We start from the raw sequence: 20,698 nt of genomic DNA on the forward strand, positions 1-20,698 counted from the left end.
CACGATTTTTTGTCTATTTGCAGTATTATTTTGATAAATTTTCACGGAGCACGAAAAAATTACGTCAGATGTTCAAAATTCATGGCCAACACATATTAGTTGCTTGAAGTGACTCACGTTTATTTAAACGTTATCTCTACAATCCACCCATAAACATGGGAAGGTTTTAAAGAGGTAAAGTTGGAAAAGGTAAACCCTGGGAGATGCTGGAGCTAGACCAGCATTGCGGGTGATGATCGCATCCAGTCAAAAAGATACGTCTTATCAATATAAAAATTACTTTCAATAGTTGAATGGCAGATAAAATATTCAATACTTAACTTAAGGACTTCTTACTTACTGCTGCTCCAATCACATATTAGCTGCAGGGTTGATAAATTTTGATTTGCAAATTTGACCGATGCTGTACCGCTAGACTTACAACATCTTACATTCCTCCGCATGATATACTAACTCGCATTCGCTGACTGCCCGGCTGGCTGTACTGTCACTCATCCACACACATCGATATATAGTTCCATTCTAGGCCTTCCAAATCATTGACATTGATTAAACGTAATTTACATGAAATTTTCTAACAAACTTTCAAACAAACAGAAAATAAAGAGCTTAAAAAAACACGTCAATTTTCTGTCGGTGACTACTTTGATCCTCCACTAAGTGGTACTCGTCAAGCCCTACATGTAAAATCGTTAGGTTTACAATTTTCAAAGTGAACAAATTCATTAAACGTATGTTCTTACAAAGTTAATAATTTAAATTTTTTTTTTTCAGAACTTTTAAATTTATACTTTTAATAAAAGTGACTTCACTGAGAAAAAGTTAAAGTTCATGGTGCGGACATTCACTGAAACTTTTTTCTTCTAAGCACGACTCTTCCCGAAATATTTCGACCAAACATTGCTGCAATCGAAATCTGCTTAACCGTAGCTTATTCCAGTGACAGATAAGTCAACTGGAACTCGAAATTTGGAACAACTTTGGGTGAAAATTCAATAAAGTAGCTCCTTTAAAACCAGCACTCTTGCTTGATACAATAAAAAATCATAAAGTTATTTATGTTTTAGAACAATGTTTTAAACAATTAGAAAAAAATATCCCTCAAAATAATCATTTCAGGTATACATTTATTTTTTGATACATTTTTCCCTTAAAGTTACAAAAGGTAACTGGAAAGAATTAATTCAAATTCAAGCAACAGTACCGCTTAATCCTTCAATAAGAATTTTGAAATTTTCTATTCTGATGTCATAGAAGTCAAAATCATTAGAAAATGTACCCTTCTAAGAGCAGCATTTTACAACGTTGTTGTCTCCACCCGATCACATCACTTACAAATCCAAACACCTTATGCCGGTTATGATGCCGAAAGACAAATTTGATCGGTGGTGGGCATCGTAGGATTGGGGTTTGAAAATTTCATAACCAAACACTGCCTATAAGAGATAAAATAAATAAACCAACAAAACGATCATCGAACGGCAACGAAGACTCCGACGACATATCGAAATATGTGAATGGAGGTACAGATTTCTTAGTGCGAATTGGCGTATTTTTTTGCTGTCCAGTTCTCGAATATTCAAAGAAAAAAAAAAGACCGAAACCTTAAGACAAACTGATCAATAAACTCCGAATGGTAAAATTTCATGCCCACAGGGAAGAGTTCAGCTATTAGTCGTTGGGCAGATAATCGAAGATCTCGACTCTCCCCGTCAAAAAGGTGACCACAATTTGCTGCCCAGCTAAAAATCGAAAGAAGGTAAAGATCGTCGCGTTGTCATTCGTCGAGTTCGCAGCTTTTATTTGATGTTTGGTTCTTTTGCCATCATGCTCTGTTGCCGAGTGCGACGACCACGATAAGCTATCCGCGCGATATATGCTAATGGGGTTGCGAAATCTCCCCCAACCAAATCCGTGTTTGGACACTTTTTTTTTCTCTCATTTTTCACCCTTAAGCTGAGCGAGCATGTTTCATTCTAGAATATTTCGAAACACAATTAAAATGGCATAAAATTCTGAAAAAACGAAATTTTCCATGAGAGATTGGAACTAATATTTATAAGTATCAGTTCTTTTTTGAATTTACAAGAAGACGGTGCCACAGTAGACTGAGTCGATTTGGGGCCATTTTCTCAAACCATGGTGTCTTAAAAGCTTCGTTTCGGTCCAAAACTCATACATGATTTTTTGCAGAATTTTTAAGTAACGTTTACATGAGAAAGTTGAATATTTTGTACTGAAAAATCAACATCATTTTTATTCCTTCTGTGGAACCGAGCCTGCCAATGGTTTTTGTGCCAATTTATAAATTCTCTAAAGGAAATTTTCCGCTGAACAACTTTAACAGGTGCATGTCTTTTGGCATTGACAAACAATAAATGCAATTGACACCACTGCTTGTACCCCACGAAGTTCGCATGAAAAGTGGTCATGCAACACTTGCCATACAAACATAAAAGTCCAAATTTACTCATGTAAACGTTACTTAAAAATTCTGCAAAAAAAACATGGATGAGTTTTGGACCGAAACGAAGCTTTTAAGACCCCAAGGTTTGAGAAAGTGTCACAGTCGTTTGACGAAACAGCATATCTAATAAACGCTTTTTAGGGTGATATGCTTTAAACAGAAAGCATGAAAGAATTCATGACATTTACAAATCATTTTTTTTTAAATTCATAAATTCATCATTCAAATTTAACTTGATACTTTATGATGTAATACTTTGTAACTTTTGAAAAATAGACGTAAAGAAGCCCAAAACCAAAACTGGGATGGTTTTTGTTTCTTATTCAGATAAACATAAATAAATAATACAACAAATTAAAGCTTTTTTGAAGGTTTGACAATGATTAGAAAGTTGAATAATAAAGTGTTTTTACATACCCCCTCATCCTTCAAAATGCCTCTGTCCCAAAATAACAGGTAACATAGAATAAATTTCTGATTTTTATAATTTAAACTTCGAATCTGAACTCTAATCAACATCTTAGGAGAGAATTAAAGATCTCAAAACAGATTTGATAAGGTTTTTCTTCAGAATAAAATAATTATGGCAACCCTTACTTTTGTTTTGTTCCATGTTCGAGAGATCGTGAGCAAAACCTTCTTTGTATGTTTTTGACAAACAGTATGTGTTAAGTTTATATTACCTCAACTTAGCTTAAATTTGGGACATTTTTCAAAAACTGCACTTGAAATTTAAATCCGCTCATTCAGAGTGGGTTGCGTTCGAGTTGCAATCGAATCCTTTTTTATACTTATCAAAACACATTTGTTTAATTTTGAGCGAAAAATTTACAATGCACTTAAAATAAATAAAATAGCTACTTAAGTTATCGTCCATAAGTTTGGGATCACCCCGCAGTATGGTGTAACGTCCAAAAGTTTGGGATCAGTCTTCTAAAACATGCATTTCGTATTTTTGTTATCAAACAACGTATTGTCTATCTGGTAAGCTGATTTGGAAGCATAAGTTAAGGTAATATAAACTCAACATACACTTTTTTTATGTTAAAAGTAAACCTTAATCCGCTACATGAGAGTGAATATATCACTTGTGTACTATAAATTACCAACTTTTTTGGTTGATTTGTTTTCTCCGCGCAATCGCGAAATCAAACTGTTGTAATGAGTTGAATTGCATTAATGAATTTCCAAAAACTATCTTTTTCAGTTGTCACAACCTACATAACAAATTAAAAATTCAAAAAAACAAAAACGAGTATCACTTCATCCATTAACAAAACTTTAATATTTTAAATATCTCCTTATAAATATTCTTCGAAGTTTGATAGAAGTATTTTCAATCAAAATGGTCGTTTTTAAAAACACATTAGTGTATCAGGAACAAGAATTAGGAAAACAAGTTAGTTCAAAGAAAACTCAAATACATTTTTTACTTTACTTTTAAACTTTTTATCACTGCCTCAAAGTTAAAAATAGGAGTTTCCTTAAGAAAAATCTAGAAGCATAGGAGGTGTAGGAAAACTCGATCGTACCATTTACCAAAATGGATCCTGATCTATAACCTTTCCCCTACTAACAAAACCTTTTCCTTGGATATTTAGATATAGATTCGCAGACGTATAGACGGTTTCTATAGTTGGTGATATTGACTAACCTTTCCCAAGTAACACCGATAGTTTTATTGAACTCCTCAAGCCCCTTATAAACCTTAAACTTTATCTAGTAGCCTGCTTTAAATTTTTTAAAATTACTTGGGTTTATTTCTGAATTTTTCTGAATTAATCTTTGGAATATAAAGGGACGAAAGATTGTTAATTGATCCTACTTGAAGTATCCTACTAACAATACATCCTTCATTCCTCATACTCATAGTAGGACGTGGCCGGCGCCGTTATTGACCATTTTCAAAAGGAATGCATGAGTTTTTTGCATTGTGAATGAACTGCTAGTCCCAAGCACCACTCTTTGGCCCTTGCACAAAAGTGATGGACTCGATCAATCACGGACTAACAACCATTGGCGATGTGGAACTCGTCCGACTTAGCCACGCCAGCGGTCTTGAAATTGGGAGTACGTAAGCTGAACAAAGTCTAATCAAATATAATATCTTAAGTTTTAAATGAATGAGCACTTCAAGTTCAATGATTTAAGGTGGATATGAGTAGTACACTAGGCTAAGCTAACTTCACATATACTTTTCGTAAAAAATAGAGATGTACCGAATAGTGGTATTCGGCGAACGGCCGAATACCGAATATTGACCTTTTCAACTATTCGGCCAAACGAATATTCGGCCGAATATTCGGTCGAATATTCTATTGAGTTTTTGATGAAAAAAAAACTCATGCGGTTATTTCAATGCTTTCTATTTCTTCCATATTGAGGCCCCTCATGTTTTTAAGTCGATTATACTCAACCAGATGATATTATCGGATGATGTATTACAAAATATTTTTTTAAGTAGGTGTCATTCTGATTTTTAAAATGTCACCAATAACTGAAAAGACATCAGATAACTAATCGCTTGTAGGACGTTTATCACCAAAGAGATTGCGTTCCTGTGAAATCTGGGATAAAACATGTCGAAACAGGTGTCAAGCTTTTTGAAATTGCTTCTCTGATATTGAATTTGAGCAATAAATATTTGAAATAGTTGTTGAAAAGATAGATGATCTTTAACATGCCATACCATACTTTCAGCCACATGTATCCACACGGTCAGGCATTCAGGATGATTTTTGAAAATAAAAATTAAAAAGGGCAAAATTTATGTATATTTTGAAATTTTTGAAAATTGTTATGGAACACAACAATCTACAAAATTTCAAAGAGGAATTTGAGTTTTTTATTGGATTTAGCAAAAAAAAAACTGAATAAAATCCAGCAAATCTCGGGAAGTTTTAATCAATATCTGGACATCCTGGCCAAATTTGACTTATCTGAATTCTGTACTGGATTTATGGGCAAGCCTGAATATTTCCAGAAAATCTGGGATAAACTATAGTCATAGTATAAAGCGATACCATTCAGCATTCTATTGTACGATATACAGTGAAAGATACGCGGATACACCTTAGATATTTTGCTCAAACCACAAATTTTCAATAATTGTGTGTAAAAGCTTCACATTACTAACATTACTTTTGGATATTTTATAAATTAATGAAAATTATTAGAAAAAAATTACAAGTCTGTAGTAGATATTCGGCCTATTCGGCCTATTCGGCCGAATACTTAGCTCAACTATTCGGTGAGCCGAATATTCGGCTTAACGGTTTTTCGGCGGTATTCGGCGCCGAATATTCAGCCGACCGAATATTCGGTACATCTCTAGTAAAAAACATACAAAGAAAGTTTTGCTCACGATCTGTCGAATGAGATCTAAACAATTGCAATATGTCATAAGATGGCTGAGATATGGCAGATTAAATTTTGACGTTTTTGAAAAGGTGATCCCAAACTTTTGGCCGGCAGTGTAAATATGCGCATTCAGCCCGCACGGTTTGGGGTTCGCCAATTCAGACAGCTCGGAAACTGAAGGAGATTTCAACATAAAAATTACTCCAATATATAGAAAACAGATGACTGCTCTGCTCATGTGTATACAGTTTTTCTACACATAAGATTTTATGGAGCCTTTCAATTTACCTTTCAAAGCGTTCTAAGCCATTTAAAACTATTAATAATAATAATAATATATTGCTGCATTTTTGCAATTGAAGCTACTTCATTGATCAACAGAACACCATTTCGAAAATAACAACATCCTTTCCGGAAATCCAATGGTCAAATGTGTGGTCTAACATCAGTCTCAGTTTTATCCCAAGTGAAAGCAAATCACAGCTATTTTTACTGTACAATGATCTTCTAAACAACAAAAAAAAAGTTAATCGAGTACAACATAGGTAGATTGGCAAATAATCTTTGTGATCATTGTCCAACAATTGAATCGAATAGTCATATAATTAAAAATTGTATAAAATCAAACGAAATTTGGATTTGGTTGAAGAACATATTGCAACAACCATTGAAAATAATTACGAATGATCCCGAAAATATGTTGACCAAGAAAACAAATGAGAATAACAAACAAGAAAAAGCCAGCCTTTGGTTAGTAGCAAAAGTTATATCATACTTGATAAAAAAAAAAACGCAAAAATCCCAGTTTGTATGTGTTGCAAAAAGAAATAAGAGAAAATAGGTGGAACAACAAAAATGCATTTTCTGCAAATTTTGGAAGTTGGTTAAATTTAAGTTAGTTAATATAAGTAAAGTAGAAAAATGCAAAGAATGTAAAAATGAGGAGATAGTCTTGTAGTAAAAAAAAGCTACATTTATTGCCTCATTGCTTAAGCTTTCTGATTTTTAATCCTTTTTCATTACAATTTTACGTTGATCGCGTTTCCAATTTTTTTTGCTGTATATTGTTGGCGCATTTCAATCCGTTTTAGCTGTTTTTGTTTTTTTTTCTTGATTCAAAGCCACCATTTTTTCATAGTATACCGTCTCACGCAACATATCCTAACCAGCGTATTCGTCCAGCCTTCGTCACCTTCTGGATACTTGGTTCGCCGTAGAGTCGCGCGAGCTTGTGGTTCATCCTTCGCCTCCACACTCTGTTCTCCTGTACGCCGCCAAAGATGGTTCTTTACACTCGTCGCTCGAATACTCCGAGTGTACGCAGGTCCTCCTCGAGCAATATCCATGTCTCGTGGCCGTAGAGAACAACCGGTCTAATGAACCTCATATACATACAGGCACAGAGAACAGACGTACAAGCTCGAACAAAAAATCTTCAAAAAGTGTGTAAAATTTCAAATGCTGACATCCTAAAAATACGTTGAAAATTGACTGGAAACAGTGCTATCTATTGCGCCGTTCAAAAGTTAGCAATCAAATTTTCAACAGCTCAGTTTTCGAAAAGGCGTAATCGGATATAATCGACATTAATAATTTAACTAATGTCGGTCTCAAATAGACGGGTTCAACTCATTGCTAAATAAATGCAATAAGAGCTACTTGTGATTGGGTAGAATTTCATTTCCTTTATTTTATATGGTTTTACTTTTTCACTTTTTGAATGAGAGAAACAACTTTCTTTTATTTTTAAATTGACGTAACTATTCCGGTTACTATTCTTCATCCATCATCAGATGTCTCCCAGAGTAACCCGAAACGCTACCTTAATTTAAAATAAAAGAAAGTTGTTAAACTCATTGAAAATTGTCAATAAGTAGAACCGTATAAAAAGCACCGGTGATCATTCCTTTATTTTTTCACTACTGAGTCAGACTAACAGTTCATCAATAAGTTTTTGCACTTCTTGAACGTCAAAGGACGAATCGGATATATTCAGTCAATTAGGAACATTCTTGACGATCAGCCTTACCCATCAGAACTGATCCTAGACATCTCAAAGCGCGTTACTTTTGAGTATCAATTTTGCATTCCATTGTCCAAAATTAAGCACAGTTTGAACGAAATAGCGATTAACTTTTAAGATATTTTTCCATTATACAAACCTTTTGTTCGTTACAAAACTTTTACAGTAATTTTCTTGAAACATGCCAAACAGTTCATACGACCTGTTCAATACTGACCAAAATTTTGTTTTTTTCTCAGTTTGGTTTTGACAGTTCTCTTTGGTGTTTTTGGAGACATCTGGTGGCTCAATCAAAAAACAAAAATTGGTTCTAAACGATCGTTGAAAATTTTACACAAGTTTCATGGGCTAGCTTGTATGTCTGTTCTCTGTGATACAGGTTAGACTTCGTGCGAAGGCTAAGTCTTCTGCACCGCAGTTGCTTGTGGAGTCCATAGTAGGTACGCCGTCCGCTGATCATTCGCCGCCGGATTTCACGTCTGGTGTCATTGTCTGCGGTCACCAGTGAGCCGAAATAGACAAAGTCTTCGACTATCTCCAGCTCATCGCCATCAATCGTGATCTTGTTATTACTGGACAAACGGGTTCGCTCGGTCTCGGATCCGCAGGCCAGCATATACTCCGTCTTGGACGTATTTATCATAAACCCAATTCTTCCTGCTTCGCGTTTCAGTTTTCGGTAGATCTCCTTCCCCGCTGCAGATGATCTGCCGACTATGTCAATGTTGTCGGCAAAGCAGATAAGTTGACTGGATCTGTTGAAAATCGTGTCCCGCATTTCGCCCACCCCTCGTCGAATAACACCTTCTAGAGCCTCGTTGAACATCATGCAGGATAGACCATCGCCTTGTCGAAACCCCCTGCTCGATTCGAATGAACTCGACAATTCACCCAATAACCGCACACAGCATTGATCGTTGCCTTAATCAGTCTGATCAGCTTCCCGGAAAAGTCGTTCTCGTCCAGAATTCTCCATTGCTCGTCACAGTAGATCGTGCCGTTGAAAGCTTTGAAGTCGACGAATAGATGTTGCGTAGGGACTTGGTGTTCACGGCATTTTCGAAAAACTTTCCGTAATATGGAGATCTGGTCCCTTGTAGACCGTCCCTCCAAGAAGCCGGCCTGATGACTTCCCACGAATCTGTTTGCTTATGGCGTTAGCAGTGCAGAGTAGGATTCGGTGCAGCACCTTGTAGGCGGCATTGAGGAGAGAGATCGCTTGTTAGTTCTCACAATCCAATTTGTTGCCCTTCTTGTTGATGAGGCATATTACCCCCTCCTTCCTCTACTCCGGTAGCTGTTCTGTGTCCCAGATCAGCCGGTGTAGGCAATCGGCCAACTTGTCCGTGCCCAACTCTGATAAGTTCAGCTACGATACCATCCTTGCCAGCCTTGGGCCGTTTTCATTGGTCAGCTGGTACGCGCTGAACCTTCCAATTGCCGGTTTGAATTCCTCCTCCTGACGAACCTGAGCGTTGAAATCCCCGAAGACCATCATGAAGACTAACATGTTTCGGGCAGCGGTCATATTCATGCTTCAGCTGCGCGTATAATTCGTCTTTTTAGTCATCGGTATTTCCTGAGCTCTTACAGCAGCATACCTCTTGCAGCGCTACGATGTCACCTTCTATGTGTATCACAAGTTAAAGAGTATTTTTTTAGTTACTTGGCTGAATTTTTTGAAGAAGTTATTACGAACACAACCTTTAAAAGTGATAGAAAACGCCCACATTTATACTTTCGTTAAAAAAGCAAATTTTTGCATATTCATCAGTTGACATTGCATATTGGAAGTTTGACGGCTTTATACTTTTTTCAGGTGTATCAATAAAAATATCTTCTGGTACCCTTAATGATTTCACCTTTTTTAAGGACGTTCTCTGAAGGCCCAAATAAAAAGAACCCTTAATGACTTCTATATAACATTTGCATTAAGGATGCAGTCCATTTTTTAAACTTAACTAAATTAATTTCAACTTAGTTTTATTGAAGCCTTCAAAATTCAATCATTAGTTCAGTGTATCATTCTTTTCCGAAGCTAGCACATTATCATCTGTAAAATATCGAAATCGAGACCTTGAATGATTTTTTTATCAAAAGAGTAACCTTGAAGGTCTGCAAAATTATCAATGAAATTTTATGTCTCAATCCATACAAGGACTGACAGTGATTTAACTGGCGCGAAATACAAAAGAGCGAAAAGAAAAAATAACCTCCAACAACAGCAACGGTTAAAATTAAAGTGCGTCCCCTGCCTGAGAAGAAAGCAAGCACTTGAGCATTCTGCGGAGCTTCGGGTCATGTAGGATTGGGGAGCTGTTGTCAGTGGTCTGGTCAGGTTTGGTGGCATTTTATGCGACACGACGACCTGTCACGTTATTATCGCGAATGTCCTGAACCTGATCTGCTTTATATCTTTTGGGGTTTTTGTGTTAAAATATTTGCACCATCGAGATGTGACGAAATAGGCAATGCGCGTTCCGCCAAGCCTGACCCACTAAAATGGGTCTGTCAAGTGTTTCCCATTTTTAAAATATGACATAATTAAAAGTAGCACAAAAACCCAAAAATTATGCTTGACAGTTTGTTTTAATTGAAATGAAAACATTTTTGCTAATATTTTTATTCGAGTGGGGGGACCCAGCATCCCATTAAAATTTTCCAAATCTGATGGAGAAAGTATAACAGCTGAGCGCCACTTAAAATGTAGGTACTAGGCAGTGCACCGAAAAAGCACCGCTCAATTTCATTTTCGCTTTGTGAGGTTCGTTGTCCTCTCTGGTAACAATTATTCAGAATCATGTTTCTGCCTGGCAATGAAGCGGGCTACTCGTACATATGTTCGCTTATCAGGTTATATGTTTTCGTCCGTTGATTTCGTCAGTGAACATTCCGCCTCATGTTGCAAAATTGGGGTCCTTGTTGTATCGGTTTGCCTATCCCCAATGAAGCTACGATTTACGATACAACCGTACTAAAGGTAAATGCTCTGACCTGACCGGCCAAGTAAAGCCAAGCCGACCAACGTGATAATTGTCCTGTCTGAGGACAAGTTTTTTTTTCTTCTTAACCATCTAAAGAAGCTGAAAATGAATACCTACTTGCTCCGCCGTACTAGCGGACGAGGGTTAACGACGAAAGTAATGGCACCAATGCAAGGTGGGGTGCAGCAGGATTTGTCATGAACAACAACTGACAGCTATGCTAAATCAGGTGCCATGACCTCAAAGCGGAGCTTTTATTATTTCTCCCTTTTTGTGTCGGTTCTTACTTATTTTGGACATGGTCATTACTGAGTTCGGAGAATCTTGTATCTACAGGGAGAAATGGTGCGAATAACTTGGGGACCTGGGAATCGGTGTGAGAAGGGCACCGGCTGCTGGTGGCGTTAATATATCGCACACATTTCAGGTTGCAGTGAGGTAGGTTAGTAATAAATAGCGCTGAGTTGAGTAGTACTCTTACAGACGCCCTGAAGGTTGTCTCTTAGTAGCGATGGCATTTTTTTATAGATTGCTAAAGAAGCTCCAATAATATAAACAAAGCGAAATTTGACTATTCGAACAGCAGGTTTCCTCATAAGGTCTTTGTTTGAAAAAAAAATCACCTCTTACACGTACCACATTATCTATATCATGCTCCAATTCACAGACCTTAGCAAAATCTTTTATCTATTGTTTTTTTTTTGTCCACTTGACAGAAAACAGGCGTTAATATGCTTATGGAAAATGAACAGAGTAAGTGAAACACGAGTGATTTGAACGAAATACTTAACAAGAGTGATTTATTCGTAATTCTTGAACATCGGACTACTATGAATTATTAATTATTCTCCGATTACTACGATCAACATCCCTCCTTAATCGAGAATTGTTGAATTCCAAGGAAGAACCTGACTTCCTATAGTTTCTGAACCGCCTTGGTGAGAATTTCTGACATTCGATTAGTTAACTCGACTTGGTGTAGTTCGATGGTTTTCTCCTAATATCGTTAAACTCGGACTTGTTGCTTAAAACTACTTTGTTGACCTCTACGGATGACGGACCCCCCGAATTACCTGACCCTTGAATCTTGGTGTTCCACTTTGTCTGCCCTCCTCGTTTCGGACCCTTTTTCAATATTCGAATCTGCCTCGGGTTATCGGAAAACTTCCTCGTCACCTCCCGTGTGAATTTGACATCCTTTGAAAACAACGTTGCAACTACTTGGCACCTTCTTGGTTCGGGGTTTGTTTTTGCGACAGCCTTTCGTCCCAGTTTGATCATCGTGAAAAATTCCTGCTTTTGACTTAGCTTCCCACGCCTGACGATTTACTGTGTATCTATTAAAATGTCCCATCTTTCTGTGCCACAATGCCAAATCTTCTTTTGACTTTGCCGCAAACGCAACGTCTTTGCCATACCGGCGAAGTTTATTGTCTTTGGAGTTGCAAACCATGCACGAATCTCTCGTGAACACAACTCGATGTCCGATATTACAAATCTTGCTTACGGACAATAAATTCCTCACCAAATCTGGAATGCACATAACTTCGTTTATGTTTAAAGTGCTACCTTCGCTGGAAGTGCGTAAGACAGTATCTCTCGATTGTTACATCTTTTTTTTCAGGGATTTTCAACCTATTAGATGATTCATCCCATCGTTCTCAATTGTTACACATGTGCGATGAAGAACCGGAATCAAAAATCCAGGGTTCGATTTTTTTAGATTTTTTTTTTCCTAGGATTTTTACTCTTTTGAGTAATTTATCCTTATCTTAATCCAGGGATCGTTCGATTTCGCACAACGTACCATAAACGAAGAGTTCCTGTCCAGTTTCTGTGGACTCTCGACAGCGTAATGCCTCTTCTGGTTGCGCCTATAGCACACGATAGCTAACTTGTCTGGCTAACCGTTCGTCTTCTTTTTTAGTAGACTTCGATGATAACCATAAAACGCCCTCTCGCAACTCGTCTCATCATTATCCGGCCACTTGACGTCCTGCAAAATCTTTGCTCATATAGTGTCCGCCGTCATGTTGATTCCAGACGCCTCGAGACCATCACCATTTGTTCATACTGCTTCGAAAGTCCCATTCGAACCTTCGAACCCGATCTCAGCTAGCCTGTGCCTCGTGGTCATCAGCGAATTGACGTATGCCTCGACATATTCACAAACCACTAGCCGTACCCCGGTCATCTGCCGAAGAAGACCAGATTCCCAAAGATATCTGGTTTCTTGTAACTCGCAAATGACTAAGAGCTGTATTTTTTTTGACCACGCAATCGTTTCGACAAAAGTAGGGAAAGGCTGTCACCTGCAATCTGCGCCCTCGCAATCGTTCCGCTTCCTGCTCGACTGCTTCCTGAGAAATTCGCTTGCGGGCTGTTCTCGCTGGACATCGGTATCCTGGAAAGTGCCCCGCTTCACGCTTGTGGGCCATTAAATCCGCTCTTGCCGAAAACCGAAAATTTTCACCACGTGTAAAATTTTTTCAACCTTGTTATCTTGTTGCTATGACACCTGCTTCTGGGCTCATAACCTTATGGAAAATGAACAAAGTAAGTGAAAACACGAGTGGTTTGAACGAGATACTTAAACATACTCAACAAAAGTGATTTATTCGCAATTCTTGAACATCGGACTACTATGACTAATTAGTTGTTCTCCGATAACTATAACCATCAACATATGCTTCCTAAAAGGTATCACATACATGCATTTGGCATGGCAATCATTCAACTTATCAACTCTTTCAACTTTGATTTCTTTAAAATGGTCTAATAAAAAGGAAGATTTTTTTCTGGAATTTGCTTTTAAACTATATGTATACTGCCGTTCTACGCAAGAATTTGATATATGACTTTCGAATCATTTTCACTTTTTTCTAGAAACTGCTTATTATGGTGTTATCTTTCGAAAACAAACATTAATAAAATAATAATTTATAATTAAAAATGTATGATTAATAATTTCGTTTCCTTTTTTATTCCGCATAGGTAATTAGCATAATTTCGGGTTTTTTTTTGTCCTAGCTACAGAATGTGTTATTTATATTAGCTCGATTATTCCGGCTAATATGGTTATTGTAATGCTTCCGGCATCCACAGGAAAACAATTAATCGATGCGGAATATGGCGCTTCCGCGTAAAATCTTCCTTGCTTATTTCTTTCATGGTTCTAAGGAAAGTTTCAAAATAAACTTGCATTGGATTCATTTGAATCATCCTTTAACTTAGAAGCACACGCTAAGAACCGTTCTGATCTCCGCGTCATTGAATTCGAGGAAATCTTCATTACTGTCACTGTTCTCTAAACTTGACTCCGAATCGTAAACCTTCAGCAACGATAGTTTTGACCTTCATCTTATCAATAGTTTTGACCGCTCAATTATAATTTTTCACCGGAACACTTTAAAAACTTTCCAATTCCTGCACTAAGAGAAAAAAGAGCACGTGTGACAGTTATTCCATAGAAACAAAAAAAAACACACAAACTTATTTTCTACGCAAAGATGTCACACGAAGCTTTTTTGACGATTATTTTCTGCTTTGAGTAAAAAATCAAAAAGTATAGATTCCAATGTACAGTGAGGGGCAAAATAAAGTGTCCAAATTATTTTTTTTCAATTTCTTTTATTTTTCTGGTTAAAATTCAACGAAAACACATCGTAATCATTTTTAAAATATTGTTTATTATGTTCTTTTCAATTTTTGTTAATGTTGCGCTGAAAAAAAAAGAAAATTTTTCTGATAGATAAAAAACAGTTAATATTCCAAAAAAAACAGGGGCAAAATAAAGTGTCCAGATCAGTACAGCTTCAAATAATTCAAACTGAAGGCAAACAAGAACGATTTATTAATGGGTATGGCCTCCTTCAGCCTTCAACACCTCCTGCAAGCGCTTCGGCACACTTTCAACAAGGTTGTGCAAGTGTTGTGGGTCGAGTTCCTCCCACGCATGCTCCATGGCATCAAAATAAGTATTTTTAATTTGTCACACCAGTCTTATCAATCAGAGCATCGAGGATGGCCCACAGATTTTCGATGGGGTTCAGATCAGGACTTTGTGAAGGCCATTCAAGGGGTTTGATGTGGCAGGAACGGAAAAAGGACGTCATCAGATTGGCCGCATGCTTCGGATCGTTATTCTGCTGTAAAACGAAGCGCTCTCCGAGGCCCGTCTTGATGAGGGATACGTCGAGGTTTTCCGGCAGGACATTGCAATATGACTCAGCTGTCATGATTCCATCAATTTTTACCAAATTGCTCACCCCACCCCAAGAAAAGCACCCCCACACCATCACGTTACTTCCTCCGTTGCTCCGTGCTCGATACCAATCGAAAACGCTTACTGAAGAAGATAGTAAGTTGCTATCGAAATACCGGTATCTGAACTTTTCATTTACCGTGGTTGAATTAAAAGGAATCTTTCGATTGCTTTGATTCAGAGGAAAACATTGTTGTGGGCCGACGAATCCAAATTTGAGCTATTCAACCGGAAGAAGCGGGATCATATGTGGCGCAAGTCGGGTGAGGAGCTCCAAGACCGCCATATCCAAGGAACAGTCCAGCACGGAGGAAGTAACGTGATGGTGTGGGTGCTTTTCTTGGGGTGGGGTGGTAAAAATTTGGTAAAAATTGATGGAATCATGACAGCTGAGTCATATTGCAATGTCCTGCCGGAAAACCTCGAGGTATCCCTCATCAAGACGGGCCTCGGAGAGCGCTTCGTTTTACAGCAGAATAACGATCCGAAGCATGCGGCCAATCTGATGACGTCATTTTCCCGTTCCTGCCACATCAAACCCCTTGAATGGCCTTTACAAAGTCCTGATCTGAACCCCATCGAAAATCTGTGGGCCATCCTCGATGCTCTGATTGATAAGACTGGTGTGACGAATTAAAAATACTTATTTTGATGCCATGGAGCATGCGTGGGAGGAACTCGACCCACAACACTTGCACAACCTTGTTGAAAGTGTGCCGAAGCGCTTGCAGGAGGTGTTGAAGGCTGAAGGAGGCCATACCCATTATTAAATCGTTCTTGTTTGCCTTCAGTTTGAATTATTTGAAGCTGTACTGATCTGGACACTTTATTTTGCCCCTGTTTTTTTTGGAATATTAACTGTTTTTTATCTATCAGAAAAACTTTCTTTTTTTTCCAGCGCAACATTAACAAAAATTGAAAAGAACATAATAAACAATATTTTAAAAATGATTACGATGTGTTTTCGTTGAATTTTAACCAAAAAAATAAAAGAAATTGAAAAAAAATAATTTGGACACTTTATTTTGCCCCTCACTGTAAATTGACCAACTTAAAATAACGACATACAGGAAAGGTGCGAAAGCGCCATAAATTTAACGCAAATCCGGGAAATAGATCAAAACTTCAATCGTGTTTTTCTCGCTTACTCGTTTTTACACATATGGGACAATCTTGCTTGGAAGGGCAGTTATATTGAAACATCTTCGTTGGGATGACCCATTGGGCTTAAATTCCCGGAAAAAAAGAGTTTTCAAACCATGTTTTATTCAAATCTTGTAAATATTTTGAACCAACCCAAAATTTTATGCAAGAATCACCATTCTACATTGTACACAAGCTTTTGTTCAATGTTGAACTCGATATGATTCCATGCAACTTTTTCTACAGCGCATTAGATCTGTTCAAATGGAATATTTAAAAAAATTAAAGTATTTTTTGTTGTTTTTTTTTTCAAATATAAATTTAACCCTATATATTGCCTAAAGAGCAGAAATTTAGGATTATTCACCCTCGAAAATAAACTAAAAGGTAACTAAAGGAAACCAGGGAAAACAAAATTTAATTTTTTTGCTAAATGATTCAGAAATGTCTAAAACGTCGAGATCTGGTGTTATTTTAAAACAAAAATTATTTTTTAGTATTCTTTTATTTAAAAACAAAATTGTTCAATAACGATTTTTGGGACTTTGTCCGATAAAAAAAACGGTAGATTTTTTAAATGTTTGAGAATTGGCATGTAAAATAAATCACAATTCGCTCTAACCCTTTCGTAACCTATTTGAATGTTTAAACGTCATCTTAGACTAAATTTTTTACTAGGGTGATCTATTTTTTTCCACTAGGGTGATTCTTAAATGATGAAAAAACTTAAATATAGGTAAAGATTGAATTTCAATGACATCGAATTTGAAATCAAAATGACATTTTTGTCTTTTTGGTCGTTTTGATCTTTTTGTCATTTAAATCTACAAATTCATTGGCAATGCAAAGCAGTTTTTGCGAATTTTTATTTTCACCCTTCGGTTAAAAAACAGCTTTCAAATTAGCAGTTAAACCTGAGATATAAAATATATTTTGATTTTCTTTTTTGTATAACACCGGATATCTTCTCTGAGGTACAAGTTAGGTTTGTGGATTGTTCACCTGAAAAGTAATGCAAGAATCAAGGAACATATAAAATTCAAAGTAAAAAAGGGGCAACTTGTCTACTATCGGACACTCAAGGGTTTTTAGCAATAACTTAAAAAATACTTTTTCCTCTACTGATTTGAAGAGTACCAATATTATTATCACTAATCTAGAAAAAAAATTATTTACAACATAGTCATGTGGTAAGAGAAATCGTGTTAATTTCCATTAATTTCCAAAAGTGTTGTCTATGGCAGGACACTACGAGTTACTTTACTAAAGTGGCACAAACACGTAGCAAAACGACTCAAATAACTTTCACAGGTCTTTTAAGTACGGGTTTTTAATACTGAACATTCTATGAAGCCTTTCAAACAACGTTTTTGACAAACCAGAATGATTTGTTTCGAATAAAAAACTACAGAAAAATTATCTATGGCCAAAAAGCGAAATTTAAAGTGTTTGAGAGGTCCAACATATATTGGTTTTGAATCTTCATTTTCTGCTAACCATTTGAGGGTGCTGTTATAGCATTTTGTCTCTATTTTTCCGTATGTTGTTTGAAATGTACTTTTTTGGCAGAAAACATTAAAAATGATTAACTTGAACTGTTAATTACGAAAAAATTGTCGGTGAATTTTTAGTTTGAGAAAAAATTGGAAATAGAGCTGAAATTTCAATCGTATTTTTCTCGTTTGCATTTTTGTTTTTTACATGGGAAAAATTTGATTGGAACGGCAGTATAGAGATGAAAAATAAAAATTTCAATTTGATATCATGTTCAATTTTTATTTACGATTGGAATAATTTGCAGCTCGGGTTTAAACCGTTTAAACCATGGATGGCCAAACCAAGGCCCGCGGGCCACATGTGGCCCGTGACCAACTTTTTGTGGCCCGCGAAGCTTTTTTTGGAAAAACCACGTTCTAAGAATAGATAATTTTTTTTTTTCGTCTGATAGATATATCATTTGGATAGATATATCATTATATCTGAATCTACACTAACTTAATTCAAAACAAAGATCTGAAAATCTCTTTGAATTAATCTAAGTCAAAGGGGTGAAAATGTAAAAAAAAAAGTTTTGAGAAAACACGCTTTTGAATTGTTGTGTTTGACAACTTTCCATAAATTTTTAGAATGTTTGCCATTTTTTACCGATCGTGAAAATAAAAATAAGGGAATATAATTTAAAAAATTTCAACAAATCACAAAATTTTATTTAAAACACAAAGAATCATTTGACATTATTTACTAAAAATCGTTTTTATTTGCACTTATACCCCTTTAGCTCTGAGGACCTTATATAATTTTACAAAAAAAGGTTAACGCTTCTGAATAAAAATAAACAATTCAATCATAACTTTTCAATAATAAAAATTGCTCGAAATTTGGCACATTATCTGTAAATTCCATTACACATTTTTTATTGTTTTCGTTTGAGTATTGGTAGCATAGCATAGCATAGCATTGGGTGACTACACACATCTTGAATTGGCTGATACACGAAGTACAACTAACAATCAAGCCCAACACTAGATGCCAAAATGAGTATCTGGGTTCAATACTCATTTCAAGTGTTGCTATTGAGAATCAGTGCGGTACCATTATGCACACCGTGACAAGTCAATGTAATCATATAGGGATAATCTGAACAGCGAAATGAACTTTTCAGGTGCAAGAGAACTCATGCGACCCTACAAACAAGGATACTGTTTCAGATAGGAAGAGGGAAGGATATTTGCTTTTATAGGAAATCCTACTTGGCAAGTAGGATTGATGTGTTAAAAAATTTAAAATGTGATCGAATACACGGATAAATAAATTGGAAAGAGCTCACCAATTTACGGGAAACCTGGTTCTTATATCTTGCAATCTTCGGTCCGCTCAAATCCATTTCTGCACGAACATGATATTTTCTCCTCAATTTCTTATCTACCGGAACCCCTGTGTGTTGTAACTTGGTACCAGCCATTTGGTCTGCAGAGCCTTTTCTCGTACCCTGGACAACCTCACCATTGTTCGTTCCATTTCCGTATCCCAGTGTAGATCCTTCAGCAACAACCTCTCGGTAAATAACCAGGATTATTCTTCTTTCAAACGGCATATCTTAAAATTCTGTTTGAACTCGTATTTCAGGGCTCTTGAAAATGAAACCATGCTGTAACCATCACCCATGAACTGTTGGACTACATTCTGATGAGAGGGCACCGGTTCCTTACGCATTGGCCGCTTGTTTGACTGACTGTACCCTCGGAGCGGTTAGCCGTGCCTGATGAATCGAGAAAATCCTCCTCCATTGCTTGTTCCATTGGGGGTCTTTTTCATCTTGATTATAATTTTAATTTTTTGTTATTTATCTAAACTTCACTTTTCAAATCAACGAAAATTCAGAGCTTGAAAAAACACCTATTGTTTTCGTTTGAGTATTGGTGTCTACATATCATTGGTATGAAGAGCATACAATCGGACTCTATTTTTAATATTAAAGATTTTGGATAGCTTCAAAATGATTGTAAGATCGTATCGAAATAGTTTATAAATCGTAAAAAAATACCTTACATCACAATTTAAATTATTCATTTTCAACAAATTCGTTCATCCATAAAAATTTAATAACTTTTGTAAGTTATGTAAGATATCGAAAGTTTGCTCTGTAAATTTTTCCAATTTGTTATTTTTTTTTTTTTGCTAAACTTTAACAAAAAAGGGTAAAGTTATGAACAATTAACCATATCCAAATATATTTTACTTGGCAACGTGATCTGTATTTATGTACATCAATAATGCTAACTAGACATATTTTAAAGTTGGATAGTAGAACTCAACTAGAACCGGTGTGGTACTGATAAATCTCTCAGGTGAACGATGTTTTTTAGCAAAATTTTTACTTAAAAAAGGTGCAATGTTTTTAAGCCTATCAAATTCGTATTCATCCTGTTTATAGAAGGCTATCTCAATACTCAATACACTTGTCAAATTAAGATTCTGAAAAATTTGAAAAGAGTTGAATTGAGTTGAGGTTTAGGTCCCTACTTTGGAAAACAATATTATTTATGAATGATACCTATAACTAAAAATCTTTTAAAAAAATTATTCTTTTAAGTGTCAAATTCTTGTGAATGTTACTTTTTTCAACAATTCCATTCTGCTGTTTTTTTTTATTTTGTCTAGAAAATTTTCTAAGGAGAACGGTGAACTTGAAAAATTTGGAAAATTGGTATTTTTTTTATATTTGAAGACTATAAAATTGACTTATAGTCACGTGATTCGTCATTTCTGAGATGGATAAACCGAGAAGGTTTAAAATAGAAGATTAACGTACATACATCAGTTGGCAGGGATAATTCGTTTCGTATTGCGTGATATTTCTTCTATTTTTCAAATGAAGAAAAATTTGTAAAAATATGCAAGCAACAAAAATGATTTATCAAGATGAATCTTTACTCGATGTGACCTATGCAAATGTT

The 20,698-nt window shown here is 36.1% G+C and overlaps 1 protein-coding gene across 1 annotated transcript in view; it reads left to right on the plus strand.

Annotated features, from left to right (window-relative positions):
• LOC129753640 (85/88 kDa calcium-independent phospholipase A2) overlaps positions 1-20,698 on the plus strand; it is a 55,203-nt gene that overhangs the window by 18,392 nt on the left and 16,113 nt on the right. The gene's annotated exons all lie outside the window — the stretch shown is intronic.

The sequence above is a fragment of the Uranotaenia lowii genome, chromosome 3, assembly GCF_029784155.1.
Source record: "Uranotaenia lowii strain MFRU-FL chromosome 3, ASM2978415v1, whole genome shotgun sequence".
Classification (NCBI taxonomy): domain Eukaryota; kingdom Metazoa; phylum Arthropoda; class Insecta; order Diptera; family Culicidae; genus Uranotaenia; species Uranotaenia lowii.